The sequence below is a fragment of the Sorex fumeus genome, unplaced genomic scaffold (assembly GCF_029834395.1).
Source record: "Sorex fumeus unplaced genomic scaffold, SorFum_2.1 ptg000030l, whole genome shotgun sequence".
Taxonomy (NCBI): Eukaryota; Metazoa; Chordata; class Mammalia; order Eulipotyphla; family Soricidae; genus Sorex; species Sorex fumeus.
The window spans coordinates 28,403,998-28,429,526 of NW_026606087.1; the positions used below are offsets into that span (position 1 = coordinate 28,403,998).

At 38.8% G+C, this 25,529-nt stretch overlaps 1 protein-coding gene and 1 pseudogene across 9 annotated transcripts in view; one reads left to right on the forward strand and one right to left on the reverse strand.

The window, feature by feature from the left end:
• Positions 1 to 25,529, reverse strand: part of DLG2 (discs large MAGUK scaffold protein 2) — a 1,600,462-nt gene that overhangs the window by 1,015,646 nt on the left and 559,287 nt on the right. The window lies entirely within an intron of this gene.
• Positions 16,733 to 16,790, forward strand: LOC130025618 (uncharacterized; annotated as a pseudogene).

Consider the following 25,529-nt stretch of genomic DNA (forward strand, 5'->3'; position numbering starts at 1 on the left):
ACATAGTTACATTTCTTATTGCTATAATTTTCCTGAAAAGGAGGAGGAGGGCTGAAGCGATAGCACAGCAGTAGGGCGTTTGCCTTGCACGCGGCCAATGTGGCCGACCCGAGTTCGATTCCTCTGCCCCTCTCCGAGAGCCCGGCAAGCTACTGAGAGTATCTCGCCCGCACGGCAGAGCCTGGCAAGCTCCCCGTGACGTGTTTGATATACCAGACACAGTAACAACAAAGTCTCCAATGGAGACGTTACTGGGCCCGCTTGAGCAAATCGATGATCAACGGGAGGGCCTTTACTTTTACTTTACTTACTTATAATTTTCCTATTTAAAAGCTACATTGAAGTTACCTTTTACATATAGTCCACTATGCCCATAAATATAATTTTACAACTAAGTGAAACATTTCTGAGAAAGTATTTAAAGCTATTCTATAAATTTAAAGTATTAGTTTTACACACAATATCATTATACTTTTATTTTTATTTTTTTAAAAAAATTACTTCAAATATATTTCATTGTATCTTAGGAAGTTTTCATAAAAGATGCTTTAGGGAAAAGAAATAAATGATGGGATTTTACCGATTCTCAGAAATTCAATCGAAAGAGAAAGCATTTTCTACAAAATGATGACCACCGCTTTCCTGCATGACCACTAACTGAGAACTCATCTATTTAATTGAAATACATTTACGTGAAACCCTTAATATCTTACTTAATTTTTAAATGTCTGTGACTTATGTGCAAAGAACAAGGAGAAAGCACACATCATAGAAAACATAAAAAAAAGAACTTCAGTAAGCCTTTGTGCCTAAGAGCTAGGATTGAGCACCTTACCAGGTGCAGATGGAATGAGAGCTGGTGAAAATTAGCCCTTTGGTTACCCCCACCCCCTGCTTCATATCATAAGTTAGACAGACACCCCATTCTGTAGACTGAGCAACTATCTTTCCCCACACTCAAAACGAAAACTCTGAAAAGCTCTGTTGGCAACCACAACTAGGAATATCTCTCTCCTTGTTTCACTCCTTTACCTGTGAATGCAGAAAATCTTTTCTGAAAATGGTTTAAAAGTTTTTGAGGGGAAAAAATTCCTGGCTTGAATCAAAGAAAACATCCAAAATATAGATCCAAACCCTGATCACTCTTTGGTGTGGCCAGAGAGATACCATGACATCTCAATAAAACTCACCCAGATTTGATCCTTAGCATCAGCTCCACAGCATCTCCCGGGGCAACCCTGAGACACCATGCGACAGCCGCATAATTTGCTGCACATACTAGACATTTGCTGTACAAGTGTTATCTCCCCAGACTCTCTACTCTTAGGCACTGGGGTGTACAAGTGAATTCTACGTGTTGCAACAATCACTAGTTGACTTGTTAAAATACATTTAAGTGCATTGAAATTAGCATTATTTTTTCTTTCATCTGAGACAAATGAATCATAATTTCCTTGAATGCCAAAAAAAAAACCCTCAGTTACACATGATGAACTCTTTCTGCACCATGATATGTTTATAAAGTGAATTCTATTTTAAGAAAAAATGACTATGGAGATCCAAGTGACGGTGCCACTTAAAATATTTCATATATAAAACAATGTTTTGTTGTAGCTCTTTTAACCAGAAGATACAGAGAACTGGTGATATTAGTCAAGAAATAAAATGATGACGACTGTACCAGGCTGGGGGTGGGGGAGAAGGAAGTGGGACAGAGGGGGCAGGGAAACCACTGTAGATTCATCAGATCACCTGTAGAGGGAGCACTGGCCGAGAGTAGCCCTTGAAGGTTGAAAAGAGAAAACAAATCAGAGATGTGAGAAGAACAAAATAGAAACTAGAGGACAAAATTGTGAAGGAAGAATTGCTGAATCACAGGAAGCTCAGTTTCTAATTTTTTTTGACAAGTGCCCATATTGTTCTCCAAAAAGGTTAAAACATTGCATGCCTGAAACTCAGTCATGAATAACTTTGTAAACCATAGTGCCTTAATTAAAAACAAAGAAGCAAAACCAAAAATATTTAGAAGATAAGACAACAATTTAAATGTGAAAGAAAAACAAAAGAACGGACATATAGGAATGGTCCTATTAAAGCAGAGTTTATGCGAGCAAATTAGGGTGTTTTGAAACAAGCTGTCAAAAAATTAGTGAAAATCAGAAACAAGCTACTTCCACCGCTCATAGTTGGTACTTCATAAGAATGATCTTTTAGGTTATTAACTATCAGGTAGATTTTCAAAATATGTAAATATTTGCAACATGTATCTTCTTGTTGATTAAAACTCCTTTTCAGATCTTCAAATATAAATGTTTTTTTTAAAAAAAAGTCCAGTGTAACTGTTCTTAGATCTTTTATGTGAGAACAAAGGGAATTAAGATAAAATAGCATGTGTTCTCACTATAATCAACCAGGATTTACACAATTATTATTATGCAAAGTCACTGTCACTGTCCTCCCTTTGTTCATGGATTTTCTCAAGCAGGCCCAGGACCATTGTGAGACTTGTTAATTATGCAAAGTAAGAGGCCATATTATCTATGCTGTAACATCAGCTACAATATTCTGGGTCAGCCCAATTTATGAAACACAATATGTGCTCTATCCCCAGAATTACTGCTGACTCTAAATACTTTCAGTAAAAACAGCAGTGTAAAGAGCTGATTTTTATTTTTTTAATTTAGACTCCTACAGTGAATTAATTTTCAGAACCGTGATACTTTCTCAGTTATAGCTTGACATCTTCACCTTTCAATATGTATACTATAAATTAAGAATAATGAGGGATGGTTTGCACAGAAAGAGGTATCACAAGCAAATTAATTAATTGGGGTCTTAATCAGGTCTCTGCGAGGAAGACAAATCTTTTAGTTTAAAAGAGCTCAAGTCTTCCTTCAACAAGTCATCACATCAAAATGAGGACGGAAGCCGCCTGCGGTTTCCCTCCTTCTTCCCTGCATTTCTCCGAGCCCCGTGCCTGCCTTCGTACGCAAGAGGTGATCTCTCGTGAGATGCCTTCCCTTGTTTCAGCACAGTACTGAGTTCGAATATCAGACTCGTAGAGACTTCTGTCTCAAGTTATTCGGGGCCATACGCATGTTCTTCTCTTCCTCCAGTAGCTTTGGGGCTGCTTGAGTCTAGGGACGATGATGGCATGACTGAGCCTTCACTCTCTAGATATTTGTGGGAGAAAGGGGTGGGTTAACGGGCAGGTGACTACTGACACCTCTCTGTTGGCTGAGATGGAACCTGGGACATATGAGGTCTGCACTGCAGCCCCTTGGAACCAGTTTCCTGCCTCCTTCCTTTATATATATATATATATGTATATATATATATATATATATATATATATATATATATATATATATACTGTCACTGTCCTCCCATTGTTTATCGATTTGCTTGAGCAGGCCCAGTAACATCTCCATTGTTAGACTTATTACGTGTTTGGCATATTGAATACATCGTGGGGAGCTTGCCAGGCTCTGCTGTGCAGGCGAGATACTCTCAGCAGCTTGCCGGGCTCTCCGAGATGGGTGGAGGAATCAAACCTGGGTTGGCCAAGTCGGCCACATGCAAGGCAAACGCATATATATATATATATATATATATATATATATATATATATTTACTTTAAATAAAAGTTTATTCAGTGAAATCCAGGGATGTAGTTCAGTTAAGCAGAGTGAGGCTCTGAGTTCAATCTCCTGCATTGCAATAAAGAAAATATTTACTCGATGAATAGAAGTGGAGAAGAGCTATTCTTCGTTATTTAGTTCTGCCAGTGCCCAAAGTATTCTGTCTTAGCTTGAATTTTGGTCCTATCAATAAACCTTAAACCTTCTCTCAATAGGTCTAAACAACAATGTCTGTTTTGTACTCCTGGTCTAAAGGAACTCTTGACTTTTGTTGTGCAACCCCATAAAACTGTAGTCCTCTGCCCCTCTAAGGACATTGCCCTCATTTCTCCAAAAATCTAGTCAAGTTTTTAGAGTGAAGCTAACACACACTTTGCAATCCTGCTGTATGTTTCTGTTTGGAAGACACAAAACAGTGGCAATTCTCCTGATATCTGTGGTGCTTATGCGAAGAAAGAATACTTACATACTTACCAATAAAGTTTTGATGCACAAATCATATCGACACCAAGTTCGTAATTTTAGTTAAAGAATTTACACAGATGTTCTTTACCAACTTTCGCTGGTCCTTAGTGAGATATTCTTTCTACCTGAAGTAGGGTACTTCCTAAATGATGCAAACATTGTACTTGCTAAACATATGGAGTTTCACCCCTATAGTACCAAGAAGGCTGAGCTTAATAAGGATGTACGTGACTGCACACTGAAGTTAGAGGCAGGGATAGGAGCAAGAACTGCCCACGTCAACCGAGTCCCTTTTCGCTTTCCAACTTTCTCGCTGATATTTCAGAGCCTTAGTGCAAAGTGTGTTCTGAATCTCCACAAACAAGAACAGTCCTCTGCCCAAATCCATGATAGTTATCTAGAAACCTGAGCGTTACTTCTGCTTTATCACCAAAAGAACAGACCAGATTTTGAAATTAAGCTTCATCTCACCTTTTCTTGTTAAAAAATCTCTGGGCTCTTAGCACATGGTCCAAAAATAGACAAGGCAGATCCTTTAATACTCTTTTTTATGGGTACTTAAGGACTTCTTCTTATCTATTTCTTATTCACAACAAATATTAGACATCAAATATTTGTTTAAATATTGAGAGTACAAAACTGAAATTACTAACTTTGCCTCTCCTATATCTAATGTAACATCATCCCATGGTCACTGTATCACCCCTCTCTCCCCTCCTCTTTTCTTGTCCTCATTTCCTTCTCTTCTTGGCTAAGATAGTTCACCCTGATGGAGCACTTACTATGTGCCACTCACAAGAAATTCTGTTTACTCTTTCCTTTCATTCTCTTAACTACTCTACCAGATCATTAGTTCTATACCATCTCTAGTTGAGTAAACTAAATCTCGGTGAGATTAAGTCATTTTTCTAAGGGTCTGAACTCCAAAAGAATACTTTGAAAAAAAAAAAACGTATCTTTCTATCCTGAGTAGCAACAAATACCTACATAAACCAGAAACTACACAGACACAAGAAAGCAAATCAAAGTACTCTCAAGGCAGAAAATTTACATATATCCCTTTTGCGCATCCTGGACTTTATTTTCATTGGGTATTATTATGGCTAATAATTATGTACTTATTTTTGTGATGATTATTTAATGTACTACTATTATGCTTTTCTTCAAGGATGACAGGGACCTGCTCTGGTTTGCACATGGCTTACCTGGGCCTCATGCAGAACAGAGACCCCGTAAATCACTCTTAATATAGAAATCTTCTGTGACCTCACTGCCGTAGTGGCTTCATCAAGGATTTCATTGATTCTATTAGTTAATATCGTAATAGTAAGTATAAGTATGCCTCTGGAATGCATGTCTAAGAGATTGAAACTATTTACTGGATTTATACTGTGCTTCATGCCCTAATCTATGTGTTTGACAACAGTGTTATTTGGGGTGGCAATCCCAAATAATTTTTATACTCTTCACTGTAGCAGATTTTGAAGAAAATGAAGCCATCTTCATAGCAGCTATCTTTAATGTGTGTATTGGGTATATCTGAAGAAAGACACCCACAATGTACAGCCACTAAAATGAACTTAATTCTTTTTTATTCAAGCACTGTAGCACTGCATTGTAGCACTGTCCTCCGTTGTTCATTGATTTGCCCAACTGGACCCAGTAACGTCTCCTTCGTGAGGCTTGTTGTTACTGTGTTTGGCCTTTCGAATACGTCACGGGTAGCTTGCCAGGCTTTGCTGTGCAGGCGAGATACTCTCGGTAACTTGTCAGGCTCTCCAAGAGGGCTGGAGGAATCGAAAATGCATAGTCTTTTTGAATTCATAAATTCACATAAATACTCTGTGAATAAATGGCCTTTTAAAATAAATAATCGAATACTTTGATAATGATATATATTTGGGGAAAGGCCTCCCAGGTGGTGCTTAGTGATTGAGGCCAGTCCCCTGAGGGTAGCCAGTCTGGCTGGTAGTCCTTTTCTGGGACTTAGAATAGCGCTGCTGAGTCTGTGGTGCCAGGGACCACCCCACACTGCTTCAGGTCTTCTCCAGCTGCCCCCAATGCTGGTGAGGCCTTGTGGTGCCAGGAATGGAAACCAAAATACTGCTCCCCTCTTCCGCCCATGGACTAACCCAGGCACTATCTCCCAGTCTGAAAATTAGAACCTTGCCTGGTGTTTTCCCAGCATTTGGAGCGTGAAGAAGATAAGACATTCCTCTCTATCATTTTTTTTCCGAGCCTTTGAAACTTATTTCTATCAAAATTAATTTTATTTTTAAAAATAATGAAATTGTTGTAATAAAAAGTAGCAGCTTTAGGGAGCCAAAGAACTTACACACCTTATGCCAGTCTATCGCAAACAAATGTTTTAAGAGGAGCAAATGTATTAATCATATCTCCCTTAAATTTCTGTCATGCACAGAAAAGCTGTGGAGTACTTATTACTAATTGACAAATTCAAGGTCATTGCATAACTAATGGTGAAATTTAGGATTTGAATCTATATTTGACCACAAGCTTAGGATCTTCCATTTGAGTTTTAAAGTTTTGTGTGCTTCAGAAGTACATGGAATATTTTTTAAATCATCAAATTCTTGGCATCAACATAAAGTTCCTTTTTTCTTTTTCCTTTATTTTGTGTTTGCATGTATGCATGTGTGTGTACATCTTTTTGATCCGTTCATACAGTGATAGGTACTCAAATTTATTCCTATCTTAACTATTGTAAAAAAACTCGTAACATAGAATAATTTTTTGTTATAGTATTTAAGCCACACTTGGCTTGACAAAAAAAAATTAGCTTTAACTTTTTTCACATACATACCCAGATAAAACTTATATGATTATTGCAATTATTATATGATAATTAAATTTACATAAATGCTTAGAAATAAGCACATGATAGTTACAATTTTTAGTTTTTTGAGGAAGCACTATACCAGTTTTCATTTACTGGCGTATTATTATTAGACATTCTAGTATCTTTGTAGTCTCTTTCTTGTGGTCTGAATTTTTATTCTCCCAAATACTCAGGGTATTTCGCATTTTTATGTGTGTATTGATAATTTTTATGCATCTGTTTTTAAGTAACTATTCACATGCTTTGCCCTTTATAATACTGGTTATCTTCTTATTATTGAATTACATAAGTTCTTATCAGATACTATTCTTGCTATTTCTGGGACTTCCAAGATGACACTTTAAAAGTCAGCTTTGTACATAACACATATGAAACATTTTCTGTGAAATAAAATGTCTCATCACCAATTTATTCTAGAATTCTAATGATAAACTCACAAATTTGAGAGCAAACTTTATTGTCACATATGAAATCATTCTCCTTTTGACCAATAAATGTTTATAATCAAGTAATTCTATGTCTAATGTTACTATATTATTTGGGTAACATGCTTGATTCACTTGATTATGGCAACTCTATAACAGCCAAGACAGGGACTTCATTTATTTACAATCAAAAGATATTGAATGATAATGTGGATAGACTATCACTAAACATAACAATGATAAACTCAATTTTTTTCTTTTAATTCCAAACTTTAGGTTTTTTTCTCCTAGTATCATTAACTTCACTTTTAAATCATTTAAAGATTACACTTTTACTTAAAAGAAAAGTTGGCAATATAAATTTGTAGAATCATTATATATTATGTATTATCTTAGAATACATTTATGAGAAAATAATGAATTCTTTTCTCTCCATTTGTCCTTCCTCTGGCATGAAGTGATATAGAAGATTGTTCTCGGTATGACTTTTTAAAAAATGATTCAATATTTCACCATTCTCAGATTCATTTTCTGAGAGCTACTCTCTCGGTAGGAACAGATGGCTGAATTGGTTGCTAATAGAACATTCAGATATTTATTAGTAGGTTAACATTTAAAACCCTGTTCATTTGGGAGACACCCAAAACCAGCTACAGTATGCTACAGCTTCTATGGTATGCGGTCAAGAGATTATTTGATTACCTCTCTGCATCCTAAAACAAGGGATATATCAACTACTCAAAGATTTTTACTGAACAGCAAGAAAAAAATATGTATGGACAACGCTATGAAGTTTCAAAGCTCTGCCACTTTCCCAGGAAGCACATTCATTGCCCAATCCTGTTCATTTTAACTCCAAAACATCCTTTTCCATAAGAACCATTTATTATTTCCAGCTACGTCCTTTGTGTTACGTGGCTAACTCTTGACATTTTCTCCAATCTCTATTTACAATTTCTCCTACCCTTCGCTATGTGACTAACTACCCTGAAAACAAAAATAAGTAGGCACTTTAAGACTTGAAATCCTTCAATGTTATTTTATTCTGCCACAAAATTCAAGTAGAATAAAACTCAGATATGTTCATGCTCACTTGTTGGAGTACACGGAGCTTAGGTTTATCAGATTGTACCCATCACAGTGCTCCCGAGTCACTCCCATTACTTTGTCTGTCTGTAACCTCTTCTGTGCTCTCTTACCCAACCAATTTGTAAGGTCTCATCCTTCTTAGACATTGAAGCTGTACTGTAAGTTAATATTGCCTTTCTCCTCTCCTTATGTCTTTTGAGCAGTTTACTTTAATGCAATGTCCTTTTGTATAGATACAGGAAGACAATTAATTAATATGCTCGGTAACTTAGGAATTGATTGGCTTTGAATATTATTCACTCCTGGGCATCTGCCTTCTCAACTGAAGCCTCAGTTGCCCTCACTTCCTAGCACTCCAAGGGCAGGGTCCCGACGTGGGACTGGATGGAACCAGGGCAAGCTGGTAAATAATGTGCTACCCTGGCATCGCGATGGGCCAGGCCAATGTGCCACGATTCTTAACTATAAGTTAAGAGTTTGATCATAGACAAATGATGTCATGATCCAAAAGTAACGATGAGACTAGGGCCCTGCTGCTAGGAATAGGAAAGATATCTGGCCTGAGCACTGCAGTCTGAGATCGAGATGGCCCTAGGAGAGCAATTCTATAAGCTCAAAGTATTTCTTACTGTGTCCATACGAAATGATTAATATTATGTATGCTTATATGTTGTTTGGACAAGGAGAGGAGAAACGCGTCCTAGAAGCAGTTTTCTGTGTGTCCTGACTAGCTTGGATGAGACTGCTTTTTTGGAGATGTAGATTCCAAGCTCTAGCAGACTGGTCTTTGTTGTGCTAATCTAAGTGCTTGTAGTTTGTGAAAAGGTGAGGCCAGGATTACTGGCCTGCGGATGTAAGGAAACAATGTTCTTTCTGTAACTCCTTTTGATGACATCATTTTATTGCGCCCTTTAGAGGTACTATGATCTATATAAGGGCGATTTCAGGGCTCTCTGGGGGGACACGTGCATCAGAGAACCTGGGAAGATGGGGCTGAGGACAGAAGCTGAGAGAACAAAGGCGCACGTGCTCGAGGATTCCTGAGGCCTCCATGACATACATCTCTTCCATGTAATAAACGGCTGCTAAGACCAACCAGCTTGGCCTTGTTTCCTTCCTTCGCCTGACCATCGCCATCGTCCTCCCTGGAGTGGGGAAACGGCCAGACCGCCGGCCTTTTTATTTTTTGTGTGTTTACACACTCACGCTACTTTTAAATCTACTCCTTAACAATTCTTTAGCCAAAATTATTAGTTTGCTCTTTTCTGTGCATCGTTCATACCTTTTCAACTCCCTGGCACAGTAAACACTCTATTTTAAGTACCCTAAAATTCACAACTCCTGTGCATAATGGTCAATCACAATGTCTTCAATGCCAATGTCAAAAGTTCCCTCTCCCGCATCTCTTCATCATCTCGGGAAGAGGATTTCTTGGTATTCTGAAGTTTTATTAAAACATCTTTACATCTCTTATGTTCTTTTAATTTTTTCATTCCACTTTAGAAAGATCTATTCCCCAAATGTTTAAGTGTATTATTACTTTTCCAATCTTTATAGACATCCTCTGTGCTCTAGAAGAAGAATCAAGTCCTCAACACATTCTACACAATGCGGTCTTTGCATATTTCTGTAGACTTACCCTACTGCACTCCTTCACAATGGCCTGATGTCCATCTTTTAATTGGATGTGTCTTTTTTTGTTGCAAGTCCTACAAATAAAGTCTTCCTTCCACTTCAGCTCAAGTCTCCATCTCACCCACCCATTGCCAAGCTCAACTCAAATACTGTGTCTTTGAAGAAGCTGCCCCTATTGTTATGGCAAGCTTAATATCCACTTCCCCAACTTTTCCATTGCAATACACAACTGTTTGGTACTTCTCCAATTAACATATGATCTCAATAAAGGCAGAAATTTGCATTTGTCTAATTTTTTTATGAAGTCACATCACCTAACATAGTGTCTTAACATATAATAGCTATTTGGTACATAGTCATTTAATTAAAGAATAGCTATAGACAGAACTCTTATACGCAGGATATAAATATACACAGTAGGGGAGCAACAACTGTCCAAAGGCAACAGAACTAGAGAGTAGGTCAATTAAACTGAGTTCCTTGGAGGGTGATTGAATGAAAGGTGTTTGGGGGATCTTCGTGGAAGCAAGTGGGCACTCTGGTGATGGTGTGATGTTGGAATGATGTATGTATGAGGCCACCATTAGTACTGTTGGAAATCAATAAATGTTTAAGAAACATAGTAAGATCTGTACACACATACATACATATATATGTACACTACACATACAATTAGAAATGGAATGTATAAATGTTCTCTTTATGACATAATTCATATCCCTCTGACCAGGCTGTAAACTCCTGATTTAGTTTTGAATGCCCCAAAACCCAATGCCCTATAATTAGAAAGTGCTAAAAATATGCTCATAAATTCATTTAGGAACAAAATAACAAATGAATAACGTGAGGAAAGAATGGAAAAATAAACAGTTTACTAAATGATATAATAATAATCCAAATTTGTTCAGGGTACTGAGGCATCATTCCTGGGGAAGCTTGGTAAACTACAGGTGGCGCCAGGAATGGAAGCCAGGAATGCCTTCCTGATGTGCCATCTCTCTGGCCCCCAAATGCTTTTTATTTGTTTGGGTCCATGCCTGGCTCAGGGCTTACTCCTAGATCTGTGCTCATGGATCCTTCGTCTCAGTGCTCAGGGGACCCTATGCCAGGGATCAAAGCATTGGCCTCACTGCTGTACTACATCTCCAGCCTCAAAACATGATTTTCAATGACAAAATATTTTGTTAGCATTATCTTAAATATAAAAATCCTTTGCTCTTATATATCTTTAGAGTAGTTGGTGGAAATAGACAACAAACTAGTTAAATGATATTACTAAAAACGAGAACACTATTCAGGTCTCCCAAAGAATAGAAAGAGCTATGCTTGGAATATCACGTTTCACTCAAATGAGAGAACAAATCCGGAGTTCCGACATCCGTCGACGATCAAGGATCAGGGACGCTGTCTCATATGCCAAGGTGTCGAAAATCAGATGGGCTGGTCACGTAATGAGATTTAAAGACGACCGTTGGACTAGAGCTGTTACTGATTGGATTCCACGGGATGTCAAGAGACTGCGTGGCCGCCCACCTACCAGATGGTCAGACTTCTTCGTGAAGATCATGAACGATCGGTTTGAGGCTCTTCATGTTCCCGGAGCGAACAGATGCCATTGGGCTACACTAGCACGCGACAGGGACAAATGGAGACGTTACTGGTGCCCGCTCGAGCAAATTGACGGCTAACGGGAAGTTAAGTGATTAAGTGATTAAGTGACTAAAAATGAATAAATTTGACAGGGAGACCAGTAATACAGTGAAGAGCCTTGACAGGTGATGTAGGGTAAGACTAAGCCCTGGTTTCCTTTTTGCCTACCCCCGGCTCCCTTCTGTTGTTATGACCTTATCGGAATGTTCTTTATGAGTTTTTCCTTCTCATCTCTTGTCTCACAGTCTTGGATTAATCCCCATTAGTTGAATGCCTCAGTCTCTGTCTCACTGTTGCCAATTTCTTTATATTCATCATCCCTTCTTCTACTGAGTGTGATCCTACTTATAACCAACTCTGGTGCCATCTGTTTTCTCAGAAGTCCTTACTTCCCTCACTGATCCTTGACAATTGTCCCACTGACTTAGTCATCATCACATTTAATCTCTTAATCCCAGAACAGGTCCATTTCTCGCTTAAATCCATACGTACACATGGACAAATTTCTCTCTGCCCATCTTCTGTGGTCCCACCCTCCCACTTGAAAACTTGCCATCTGCCCCACGGGACTTCATTTAAGTGAGCTTCCTCTGGAATCCTGTCTTCACTCAGGACTATTTTTTTCTCTATCTTCATCCCTCTGTGTTTTTTACAGGTCTCCCTGCTGCATATATCATGTTGAGATTTTGGAGTTTTATGTCTCTGGCTCTCTTTCCATAATTTATATCTTATTCCTTCATACTTTAAACTCAGTACGTTCTTAGTGAAATCAATGAAGACAGCTAGGATGAATGACGTGGGGGAGGTGAGTTTAGAAGGCAGACAGCTGAAGGGTGGGGGGCATCACTGTGTGGAATACAGTTCAAAGCTCAATATCCAAAACATGAGATTAACAATGTTAACCTTCCTCTGACTAGTCTAGTCCTGAGTTTTTGTCCCAGTTCTTGTATCTGGGCTCTCAACTCAGCCTCCACCTGCTGGCCCAGTTATGAAAAGTCACCTTCTGTCCTGCTTCTCTGTGCCTGGATCATTCTGTTGGAGACCTGCCCAATATGTCAGCCTTTCTAATTCTGGAATGCATCGTGCTCTTCTCTGTCCCCCACCCTCTTAACCTTTTTATTTCTGCCCTGCCCATGAACCCAGGAAGCTAGCCAGGCCCCCGCTAGTCCCTGACAGACATCCATGATTCTGACTTCTGTGCATTGCATGCTCCTGGATTCCTCTCTGCCTTCAGCTGCTTGCCTGCTGTGACCGCAGGTCCCCCATCCCCCGTGCCATCTGACTCTGTAGATGACCACCTGCTCTCCTAGGGTACACCCTTTCAATCTGATACTTTACCTATTGAACCGGCACATCCCCACCGCAAACCTCCGGCACTATTTATCTTTTTGTCTCATTCTATGGAAGATCCCAGAACCTCTAAATGTGTCTTGCCTCCATCCCACCAATTCTGATGAACCTAAGGATACTGTAATGGAGAAAGGTTTTGTCTGGTTCATTTTGGTGCGCATTACATAGTCAAGGCAATAATTTCAACATTCTGCCTAACACTTTCACTTTGCAGAAAAAAACACCCATCCCCTAAGAGGGGAAAGAGCTTTCCTAAAGCTGCCTTGATTCTCTAGAGCGCAACCACACCTACAGCCCCCATTCCTTACAGTACAGCAGCAAATAACGATAAAATCATACGATTTGATGCAACCTGATTGAAAATGGAAGATATGCTAAGTGAAGTAAGTCAAAAGAAGAAAGACAAACACAGGATGACCCCACTTATCTGTGGTATGTTGACTACTGGTGAGGAAATGTATTGTAGTAAGGTGGATGCCTAGACCAACTTTGACCCCAGTATTTAGAGAGAAGGACAGATAAAGAAAGACATCAAGGGTGGCAAGAGAGAATGGGAAGTGATTGGTGGACAGGCACGAGGATTTCAATTATATCCGTGGTACGGGTAAGTGGTATAGCCATATATCTAAAACACACTCTTAACAAAATTGAAAAGACAAAATCTAAGCTGCACCCACTAGAACTTTGTAATGCATCTATAAAATTGACAGTCAGATATGAGGAGGTTGTGGGGGGAGGGAATATGGGAATTTTGTTGGTGGGACATCAACACTTGTGGTGGGATTGTTGTTCAAATATTATATGCCTAAAACTCAACTGTGAATAATTTTGTAAATCACAGTTCTTTAATAAATAAATAAAGCCCCGATTCCTTTTCACTATACTGAATCACCCTCAGCAGTTTGCTTTCTACCAAGCAGAATCCTATAAAATGAGGATTACTGAATCACTTGCACATAAATTGTAAAAAAATCTTCAAGACAAACAGGCTCAGATGAGGTAGATCCCTTTCAAAGACATGAATATATAATAAAATGTGAGACAATAGTTTGAATTAATCCCTGTGTTAAAATTTATCTTCTGGAAATCAACAGATAGGGATAAGATGATCCAGTGATATAGAATAGATAACCAATTAGAAGATGAAAATATCATGAAGTGGTTAATAAATTATCCAATTAATTATCCATAACTCACATTCAGCAGGAGATATTCCTGAGGTCAACGCCTTTAAAAGTAATTTAATCTATGTCCTACATAAAATGGAGTATACATTAAATAGATCAGTTCAGTGAAGTGAAAACTAACACATATTTAGAAGCCACAGAGATACCTATCATACAGGGGTTCAAGAGTTTGCCTTGCATTCAGAAGACCCAGTTTGATGGCCTTGGTCCCTGGTACCACATGGTGCCCAAGAATTGCCAGAAGCACTCCTAGAGCCCCCTTAACTCACCCAACTACCATTAAAGCATGGCATTATAGGCCCCAGAGGTGACCCAGCAGGGTGGTCTGCAGAATCACCAGAATGGGGCCGGAGCCTGCTGTACCTCCCATTTGGTAGCTCGAATAATTTCCCTGATACACATTTAAAACATTTGAGCAGCCCTTACTGTGGCCTTAGAGATTTATCAGATGAGATCATTATTCCATCCAGTTTAAAATTAATTGGGGTACTAACTGGTCAAAAATATAACTTAAGGCACAAAACCCCAGGATTTTTTTAGACAAAATGACTTCTTTATGTCAAGATATGTTTGTAAGAATGTCACAGAAGTGAGGGCATCTGGGATCTCAAAGTTCACCTTGATCTATGGGTCAGGCTGGAATTCTAATTACCAAAAGCTACTTCAATTTTGCTTTTGCTATTCAGGTGGTGCATTTCAAGTCTATATCAAGTCTGCCCAAATGTATAGCAAACCGCCTATTGCTTTGTGCAGTTACCTTAGTTCAGGGCCTTATCATTTTTCAGTAGCACCATAGCACTGTCTTTCCATTCTTCATTGCTTTGCTCAAGCGGGCACCAGTAACGTCTCTATTGTGAGACTTGTTGTTACTGTTTTTGGCAAATCAAATATGCCACGGGGAGCTTGCTAGGCTTTGCCGTGTGGTTGGGATACTCTTGATAGCTTGTGGGACTCTCGGAGAGGGCTGAACCCACTCACCCACACGTAAGGCAAATGCCCTGCCCACTGTGGTATCACCACAGCCCGTCATTTTTCAGTAAATATCTGAAGTAAGACACCGACTGATCGCAAAACCTCTCCTTCCTTCAATTTCTCTCTGCACCACTAACAACGATCTTGCTGATGATCTGAGAAGGTCACTCCGGAGCTTATATCTTCAGATGACTCACCACTGGTAAGGACTTCTATAATCTGACCCATGTTTACTAATCAAATGTCATTTCCTCCTATTCCTTTTCTGGCACGTTATGTCCTAGGAATATTAAACTTTCTGCATTTTCTTTCAACTCAATTAAGGTCATAGAAGGTAGAGTGATTGCCTTGCACACGGCCAATGTGGATTTGATCCCGAGCACCCCGTATGATCTCCTAAACCCAACAGAAGCGATCCCTGATCAAAGAGCCAGGAGTAATCCCTGAGCACACATTGGTATGTTGCCCACCCACCCCCCAAAGAAAGCACAAAAAATTAAAAAGCAAGCAAAAATATTCTGCTTATAGTTTCATTATTTTCTCATGAGTGTTTCTCTATTCTGCTCTACAAACCAGAATGCCTGATTGAGAGAAGACCACCTATCACTGTTGAGTATTCACATCACTGCAGAACTTAGAAGGGGCCTTTAAGGTGCTGGTGCCTTGCTTTCAACCACAGGCGTTCCTGGCAATATCTCTGTAGCTGAATCAATATCAAATATACACTCTTAATGGACTCCTTGGTTGAAGTTTTTAATCAAGTATGAGTGGAATTGTTGGCAGGAAAACTATAAGGATGAGGAAAGCAAATAAGGCGATGAAATAGAAAAATAGCATTCCTTAAAAATAATGTATCATGTGCTATGTAATCGATTTTTCTATACATGCTATGTTTAATCTTTACAAGGTAGGACTATTTGTTCCATTTAAAAATAGGGAAAATAAGGCTTATGCAAAATGTTAATTTTTAAAAAATAAAAATGCTTATTCAAGAATGTCAATTGATAATAGCACCAGTAATAGAACTGATACTAACATTAATGGCTTAGGCTTTCAGTATTACCATGTTCACAAAGAAGGTGCCTATTTTTCTGTCACTGTCCCTACTTTCATTTTTCACGTGCCCCTACCTCTAGCTGGCAGCCTTAGTATTACTGGCAGTATTTTACAGTTTGCTTTCATTGACATAGTGAATCCCTGGATTTTTTTTTTATATGCCACTTATCAGTAATATCACAGGGCCTGTTTTTTTTCTCCTTTTACTTCACTTCACTTTGTATGGTGTCTTCTTGTTACATTCACATTCAATTGAAATTTAAGATTATCTTTTCTCACGGAAGTGTAATTTTCCATTTTATATGTCTATAGCTCAATTTCTTTGTTTACTCCTCAGTTGTTTGATACTTTAGCTGTATCCAGATCTTTGCTACTGTAAACAGTGCTACAATAAACAAAAATGTGCTCGCTTCGGCAGCACATATACTAAAATTGGAACGATACAGAGAAGATTGGCATGTGTATATATTGTTAAAATAAATGTCTTTATGCATTTGGTATAGATTCCAAAGAATGAAATCTCTGGGTCATGTGGAAATTCTATTTTTATATTTTTTGTCTTTAAAACATTAGGGAAGCAAAATATTTAAAGAAATTTAGAGAAACGCAAGGAGAGACACAGAGAGAAAGAGACAGACAGAGAGAGAGAGAGAGAGAGAGAGAGAGAGAGAGATATTTAAGACGCCTCTGTGCTATTTCATGGACACAGAGCCATATAATGGTTCCACCTGCATTGAATTATGGTTTCTTTTTCAATACATTCCCATCCCCTTGGAGGGGAGCGGGTTGAGCTTTCCTCCCCGCCCCGACCAGGGCTCCGGCAGCCAAAGACCTCCAGGACCAGCCACCACCATGCTGAGACCACTCTCCGCACACACAAAGGTACTGGCAGAGGGACAAAGCCACGTGGGTTCCGGGGTCGAGGTCTCCAAGCCTACTCGGATTGGGGCCGAGCATCCTCCACCCAGATCCTCCAAATTCCAGTAGGCGGGGGTCACACCCACCAACTGGCCCCCTGGCGCTGTGTAATCCCATCAACGGCCAAGACTCAGAGACTATAAAAACCAGCTCCCGGAAGAAGAACAGTGCAGTCTCCTGCCCCCGCGCCTGACTGTCCTCGCCGCTGGGGCCCCTTGGAGGGGAGCGGGTTGAGCTTCCCTCCCTGCCCCAACCAGGGCTCCAGCAGCGCGACATCCTATTATGACATCTTATTATCTCATTCCTACTTTGGACAAACTGGCAGGCTACCGAATGTAGCCTGCCCACAGGGCAGAGTCTGGCAAACTCCCCGTGGCGTACCCAATATGCCAAATACCAGTAACAATGATGGGTCTCATTCTCCTAAAGAGCCTTGAATATAATCTCAGGGCTAGGATGAAGGAGACGTTACTGGGGCCTGCTCGAGGCAATCGACGATTAACAGGATGATTTGTGATTTTGACAATTAACATTCCCACCAGCGTCTGTAGATATAGGCCTTTATATATTATTATAGATAGATAGATAGTTAGATAGATATGGTTTTTGGGCTGGAGAGATAGTGACATGGCCAATCCAAGTTCAATTCCTCCACCCCTCTCAGAGAGCCCGGCAACGTACTGAGAGTATCTTGCCTGGCAAGCTCCCCATGACATATTTAATATGCCAAAAAACAGTAACAACAAGTCTCACAATTTGTTGTGAGACGTTACTGGTGCCCGCGCGAGCAAATTGATGAACAACAGGAGGACAGTGCTACAGTGCTACATAGATGGTTTTTAGTGGTGTGAGATGATAACTTATTTTTGCTTTGATTTTGCATTTCCCTGATAATTATTGATGATGAACAGTTTTCATATTCCTATTGACTACCTATGTCTTCTCTGGGTGTCTGTTCAGTGATTCTCATTTCTCTGATGGGGCTGTTTGTTTTCACTGTGGTTGTTGTTGAGCTTTATGAATGCTATAAACACTTAAATATTAACCTTTTGTCAGATGTGTGACGTGTGAACATTTTCTTTCACTCAACAGGATGTCCTGATTGTAACTGTCACTTCACTCACAGTATAGAAACGTTTTAGTTTGATGTAGTCCTATTTTATTTATTTCCCTTTTCAATAGGCTCAAATACTTGAAAACTCTGAGATAAGTATCATGTGCTGTTATGCCTGTGTTTTTCGTGATGTGTTTTATGGATCCTGAAATTGTTGCTTTTCTAATTCCATTTGGTAATGAAGGAATGAGTCACTTGATAAGGATCCCAGTACAAATGTCTTCTCTTCCTACATCCTTATTAGGATCAGTATTAGAATCGTATTAAATTGCTTTCTCAATCACTCAAGAAAAATAGATTTAGTTTGAGTGCAATCACATTTTTCCTTGAGTCTCTGGAAATGCATATTGCCACCATGAACACACCCTCCCTCGGCTTCTAAGGTGCCCAGAGGCTAGTAAGACACTCACACATCAAGCAGCTGTCACTTTCTCCTTTCCTGACACAAGATTACTATTGTGGCTTGAGAATTCACATGACTCTAGGATATTTAGTGCAATTTAATCTTTTACAGAATTGAAAACTGGAGAAAAAGCAGAGAAGAAAGAGTACATGAGTGACAAAGGCTGGAGTGGAACAAACCTGGGAAGCAGATAGCATTATCTTTGATTTACAGCTGCAGAGAGTGAGGTTAAGAGTTTAACTGACTCAATCCAAGTCACACAACTGGATAAGAGTTTCAGATTAGTTACTCACTCCCATAGAACACTGCAGAGCTGCTGACTTCAACCTCCTCATAGGAGTTTCAAGTTCAGTTTTAACCATTCGTGGGGGGAGTAGAGAGGGGGGAAGGAGGTGTTTACTACAGGCTAGAAGTTTGTGACTGGATCTTTTAATGACTAAGTCTAAAGATAGAGAACATTGATCAATGATTTCATATAAAACTGACTTTTAAATGCCTAAACTCAAGGACTTAATCTTCTCTAAAAAATAGTCATACATACATTGCTTAAGTTCTGAGAATATTCTTGCCGATTCTTTTACTAAAGAATGCCATTTTTGATTTTGTGTGTGTATGGGGGGATGTTGTTGCTGTTGTTTGTTTGTTTGTTTGTTTGGATTTGGGGCAACACCTGGTGTTGGTTAGAACTTACTCCTCTCTGAGCACTCACTGATCACTTCTGGTGAACTTAGGGACCACCTGGGGTCAAGAGAATGAACCTGGTTCAGCAGTGCACAAGGAAAGTGTTCTACCCAGTGCACTAGATCTTAGGCCCCCCAATAATGCCATTTTTATGTTTTAAAGCTTAAAAATAGTGTATACTGATATGTAAGAATAAAATAAAGCAAAATATCCACCGTCCTCCATATGTTTGTGGATACTAGAGATATGAAGGGGGGGGAAATCAGAAAACACATCTCCTTAATGATCAAAAATAAAATTGTACCTTGGGGGAAAAATATTCTGGCAGACCTCTGAACATGAGAAAAAAGACCCCCATTTAAGATTGCCAATTGAATTTTTATCACTTAGAAGACTCCAAGGGCAAAAACAAAAACATGAATTGCTGATTCTAAAAATCCTTGACAAATACCTTTCTAGAAATTAATATTTATCACATTTTTAGTGTTCCTGACACAACAGCTCCTTATATGCTGATGTTTATGAATACAAATTTGCTGGCTCTGTGGACATATTATCTTTTCAGAGAATAAAAAGGTAGGCATATGCCTCCTTACTTATGACTACGACAGCCAGAAATCTACCAACAAAGTACATCAGCATTTGTGAAAAATGCAATTGAAATCAATAGATCACAGAGATTTTAGTCATGAGCTCATTTCATTAATTACAATGAGAAAATAGACAATAATTCTCTAATCATTTTAGACAATTTAGAAAGAATCTGTTATTTGCCTTTGTCTTATTTGTGCTTATACTGGCGTGAAAGAAATAATAAGCAGTGGATGAATTGTGAATCTAGAGTTCAGTGGTTTATTTAGTGGAAGAAAACATGTTTTTTTGTTGATGAGTATAGAAACCACAAATTCATGTCTAATGTTTCTGAAATAAATATCCACAGTATAATGTAGCACATGGTATCACAATAAAAGGTCAGGATTGTATTAAAATTGTCACTTAATATTCCCATTACTTAATAAATTCAAATGAGCAAAGACTAAGTTTATTTCTTATACAGATTTTTGGGACTTTGTGGGTAGGAAGTAAATAGTTTTTGGTTCATTTTACCCATTTATGGCAGATGCTATATTGGACTTATAATAAAATACATGTGAAAGCTCCACACAGCTGACATAAGGATTTTATGCAAATGTTTTGATAGACAAGTATGTGAATTCCTGATTTCATGTATGTAATCTCAGAACTTTATATTGACCCAACTAGAGTTTATCTCATAAGAGGGTGGGATAATACTGATAATAGTAGTTATGGGGGTGATGATGATAACAATGCACCAATAATTGAGACCTTACTCTAAGAATATACCATATAATTAAATATATGCCTAATTAATTCTCAAGATATCCCAGAGAGGTATTTATCATTATTTTTGTTTGTTTTATTTTGGGCAACATCCAACGATGCTCAGGGCTTACTCCTGCCTCACTGCTTAGGGGTCAGTCCTTGTCAGTCTTGGAGACCATATGGAGTACCAGGGACTGGTCCCGGGCCAGCTGCATGCAATGCAAGCACCCTATCTGCAGTACTATCTCTCTGGCCCCTAGCTATGTATAATTCATATTTTCTCCACTAATTTTGATAAAATGAAAGGTACTGAGGCAGAACATTAATTATAAGGAGAATTTAGAATTCATCCAGAGAGAAAGTGAAAGAGGTAGAGAATGAGGAAAATGCCAAAGGTAAAGAAAATCCATGCTCTAGAGAAGGGTACATACAACTTCAGAGTAAAGTGCCTCATACTCAATTTAGGTGAAGCAAACTAGGGAGGTAATGTTAGAAACTGGCCTCCATTCAGAGCTACTGACTGACAAACTTAGAAGGGAAAAGTTCCTGGGAACATGAAATAATTGGAATTTTAACCTGCCAAGGGACTCATAAGAAAGCATGCAGTCAAGACATACATACATCCTTTCACACTGACTGTTCCCGGCTTGCTGTTGCCTGCCCCAGACAAAGCCCATAATTCTGAATTTATTTTATTTACCAAAAGAAAAATACCCCAGTGCAGTGCTCAGCTGTTGGCTTGTTCTAGTACAAGGACTGGAGTTCAAATCCAGAAACACAGTTCAGCATTTTTGGGTCTAGTAAAATCCTCCAAGACCTGCCATTCAGGCTCTGTCCAAGATTCCTCCAATAATTCTTTGCACATAGATAATGCCCCTTGCTTCGTCTTGACTTCAGTGTAATCTGCGAATATCTAAGTTGGGATATCTTCTTCTGTGAAAAAATTGGAAAACTAGAAATGTTTTTCAATCTCCATAAATTGATAAATGCCTGGCTTTGAAGAATGGTGAATAAGTTGGACTCAGGTCACTCCTCAGTAAGTTTCCTCTCTGCAGGCATATGTCTGAGTGTGGACTCTGTGTGCAGAGTCTTCAGGCCTGACTCAGCCATCAGTGCCCTCTTACTTAGAATGACCTCTGTGTTACCTCCTGGGACTGCAGATATAAAAGCAACATGCAGGGAGTGCAGAGGAAATGGAACCACTCAGATTCACATTGAAACATGTCATGAGTCATAAGGCATAATTAAGAGCTCCCAGGCAAAAAGAGCATAAACAAAGGTGAATGATTTTAAGAACAGACAAGTTTGAAGAACATGAGGCAAACTGGTGGAATTAAGACATAGAAATAAGGGAGTTTTATGGGAGCAAAAGGGTGAAAAAGAGATCTAAAACTATAATGCACTGCCACTACTAACTCATCCAAAGACATACGAAGAATTCATAAGACTGTGTCACAAGAGACTCAAATGCACTGTTCTCCAATTGCTGGTGTGTGTTGAGGAACTACACACCCAATAAACTCCACGCAGCGTTCTTTCACAGATTTTCAGAACACACTCAATCAATTCCTGCTGGCATTAGCTCTCAAATGGGACATTACTTGAAAATCAGGAATATGATTATCCCTGATGAGGACAGCTCAGTGCACCTGGCCTCTGCACTCATCCATCTTTCTCCCTGACATGTATGGTAAGGCAGATGGGTTTTTTTCCTTTTTCTTTAGTACAATCATCAACCTAGACATTCTCATCCCTTTAGATAAAAAAAAAAAAAACTGGCTGAGAGTCTGCTGGGAGCTTCTGTTTAATCCCCTGGTCAGAACATCTGTTATATGTGCATCCTCTTAATCATAATATCGATACCAACTTCAGTGGTAAAGACATCAGTTCCATGAGAACACCCCTCTATGACACACACAGAAAACAACAACCATATGTAGTTCTTATCAGGTTCTGCAGGTTCCGAGTTTTTTCCCCCTTTTTAACCTATAAGAGATATCGCTACCATGTACACGATAAGCCACATGATTTCTTGCTTCATACTCTTATCCATACTCTCAGAACACCAAAGTTTACTCAACAGTACTCTGGTGAAGACAAAAAAGTGCTCATATTTAAAGTCTTTCAGATAAGACTTGGAAAATGTTTATTATCTTCTTGTGATCATCATTGATCACGAGCAGTTCTGCCTACTGCACTTCAAGATAGCAGGGGATAATATTTACCAGACAGAAAGATGAACTCTAAATTTTAATTTTTATCATTGCTGCACTTTAATAAAAGTATGGAATATTAACTATTCTATCTATGACCAAATTTTGATGCACATACTGTCTGAGGCATGAACATGAACTAACTTATTGATATAGCACAGCGGTAGGGCGTTTGCCTTACAAGCGGCCAACATGGCCGACCGGAGTTCGATTCCTCCGCCCCTCTCGGAGAGCCCGGCAAGCTACCGAGAGTATTCGATATGCCAGACACAGTAACAACAAAGTCTCCAATGGAGACGTTACTGGGCCCGCTCGAGCAAATCGATGATCAATGGGAGGGCCTTTACTTTACTTACTTTTATGGTAAAATACATTCTGTTGGATTATTCTGCGATGGATCAATATTATATGTGAGCTAAAATTTTGACTCCTAAGATCTTAGCTGGACAACTATGATGAGTGACCTTTGATAACTCTGCTAAAGCATACACAAATGCAATATAAAATCAAGAGAAATCTATTTAATTACTCTGGGATAAGTGAGAGAAAGTAAGGGTTCTAAGCCTTTGTGAATATTTATAAATAATCTCCCTGACTCAGGATGTCACACAGAATAGCTTCTTGCCACTTCCAGCTTTTAATGTCTTGATTACTTATGAAATTATGTTTGTGTATTTTATTCTGCACAAAATATAAATTACATACCTGACTGTTCATAATTATATTAAAATTATGTATCATTTATCCTTGAAAGTGAAAGGTTTTATTTTCAGGATGGGAAAAGCTGTTTGGGAAATAGAGTATGGGTAGAATTAATTTTCCCACATTAATCATTTATTTTATGAAAATGTGAAGGTCATCCACTTTAAGATGCCATTCTGAATTTCTTCTGCATGATCAGGGTACTGAATTTTTATTTTCAATGAAAATAATTATACACTGTACACTATTATCTACCTAAAGACACAGAGCTTTTATTTAATAAAAATATTATGCAAAGAAGATTTACTCTATTATTGTCACATATTAAATGTCACATATTAAATGTCACATATTAAATTAAGTTTGGCAGTGAAACAACTGCCAAACTCCAAAACCAACATGTTTAAAAGGTGTTGCAATTTGTATTAGTTAAATCACTTTCAAGTGTGACCCATTAGTGGTACACACCAGCATCAATGTATTAAAAGTTTCTCATGAAAGCATGTTGTTACACGTATGAAAATTAGGAGCCATATTTCCAAGGTGAGGACCTGAAGTATATATGTCTAAGGACAGTGGGGTCCAGGAATACTTTTGGCCCTTCTGGTTCAGCTCTGTCTTAGCCAGGATGAAATCAATGGGGAGAACAGTAGGTTCAGAACTTCAATTAAGATGACAGTTAGTGATCTTTTAAAGATCTCTTTAAAAACTTAGTTTCTCTTTTCCAAAAGATCAGTATACTGACTTCATAGAACTGATCAAACTTAATGAATTAATAGTCTGCCGAACATTTTATTATTCTAAAAATACTTTTTCTTTCTATTTTGTGTTGGGGTTTATTGTGGGGGTGGGGTTAGGGACATATCCACTACTACTCAGGGCATAAACCTGGCCATAAATTCAGGGTTCACTCCTGATGGTGCTTGGGGGAGCAAACGCAGTGCAGGGATTTGAACTGGAGTTTGCTTCATTCAAGGCTAATGCCTTTATCCCTGTAAAATCTTTTCTGCCCCTCTTAAAACATTTCAAATGAACAAAACAGTATAAATTGCAATGTTACACAAAAACAACAAAAAATATGGTGACTGTTTTGTTGTTACAGATTTTCTTTCTCATTTTCTCATTTTTTTTCTAATTTTTATTTCTTTTGATTGGGAGCAGCTCCCACATGGTGTTTAAGCGGGTCAGAGCACTCTGTGAAGAGTCAATCTGGGCAGAGAAAGTAGTAATACCAGGGCCCCAATGCGGTGATGCTCAGACTTTGTCATGGGTCATGCCAAGATTCCCAGGGCACCCAGGGGATATTTGGGGTCTGTTGGGGCTACACCTAACAATGTCTGGGGCACCACAAGTTTCTATGAATCAAACCAGAGTTGCGTGAAAGCAAAGCATGTACCTTAATGCTTCTACTGTCCACCCGGCTCCTTTCTGATATTTAATTACTATTCCAAGTCTCAGGAAGCTAATGATTCACCATCCAGTTCTTTCTTTTCTTTTTAATCTTGAACCTCGAATGCTAAAGGTACCATCAAAAGTTTCTTGTGACCCCTTTATTTAAGCCACAGCTTTGACACCAATATTCTTCTTTCTTGATCTCATTTTAGTCTTCTTTGTTCTATTTCAGTCTCTCCAAGATACAAGTTGAAAATCAACCCCAAAATCATTACTCCTAGATAGTTTTGCAAGACAGGGAGAGAAAGACTAACATTCGGCTCTGTTAAGAAAAAATGTTCCCCTACCAAGAAGAAATTGAATCTCACATTTTCTGTCCAAGCAAATCAATGTTTTCATAGATATGTGCTCCGGGTTCTCAATGAATATGCA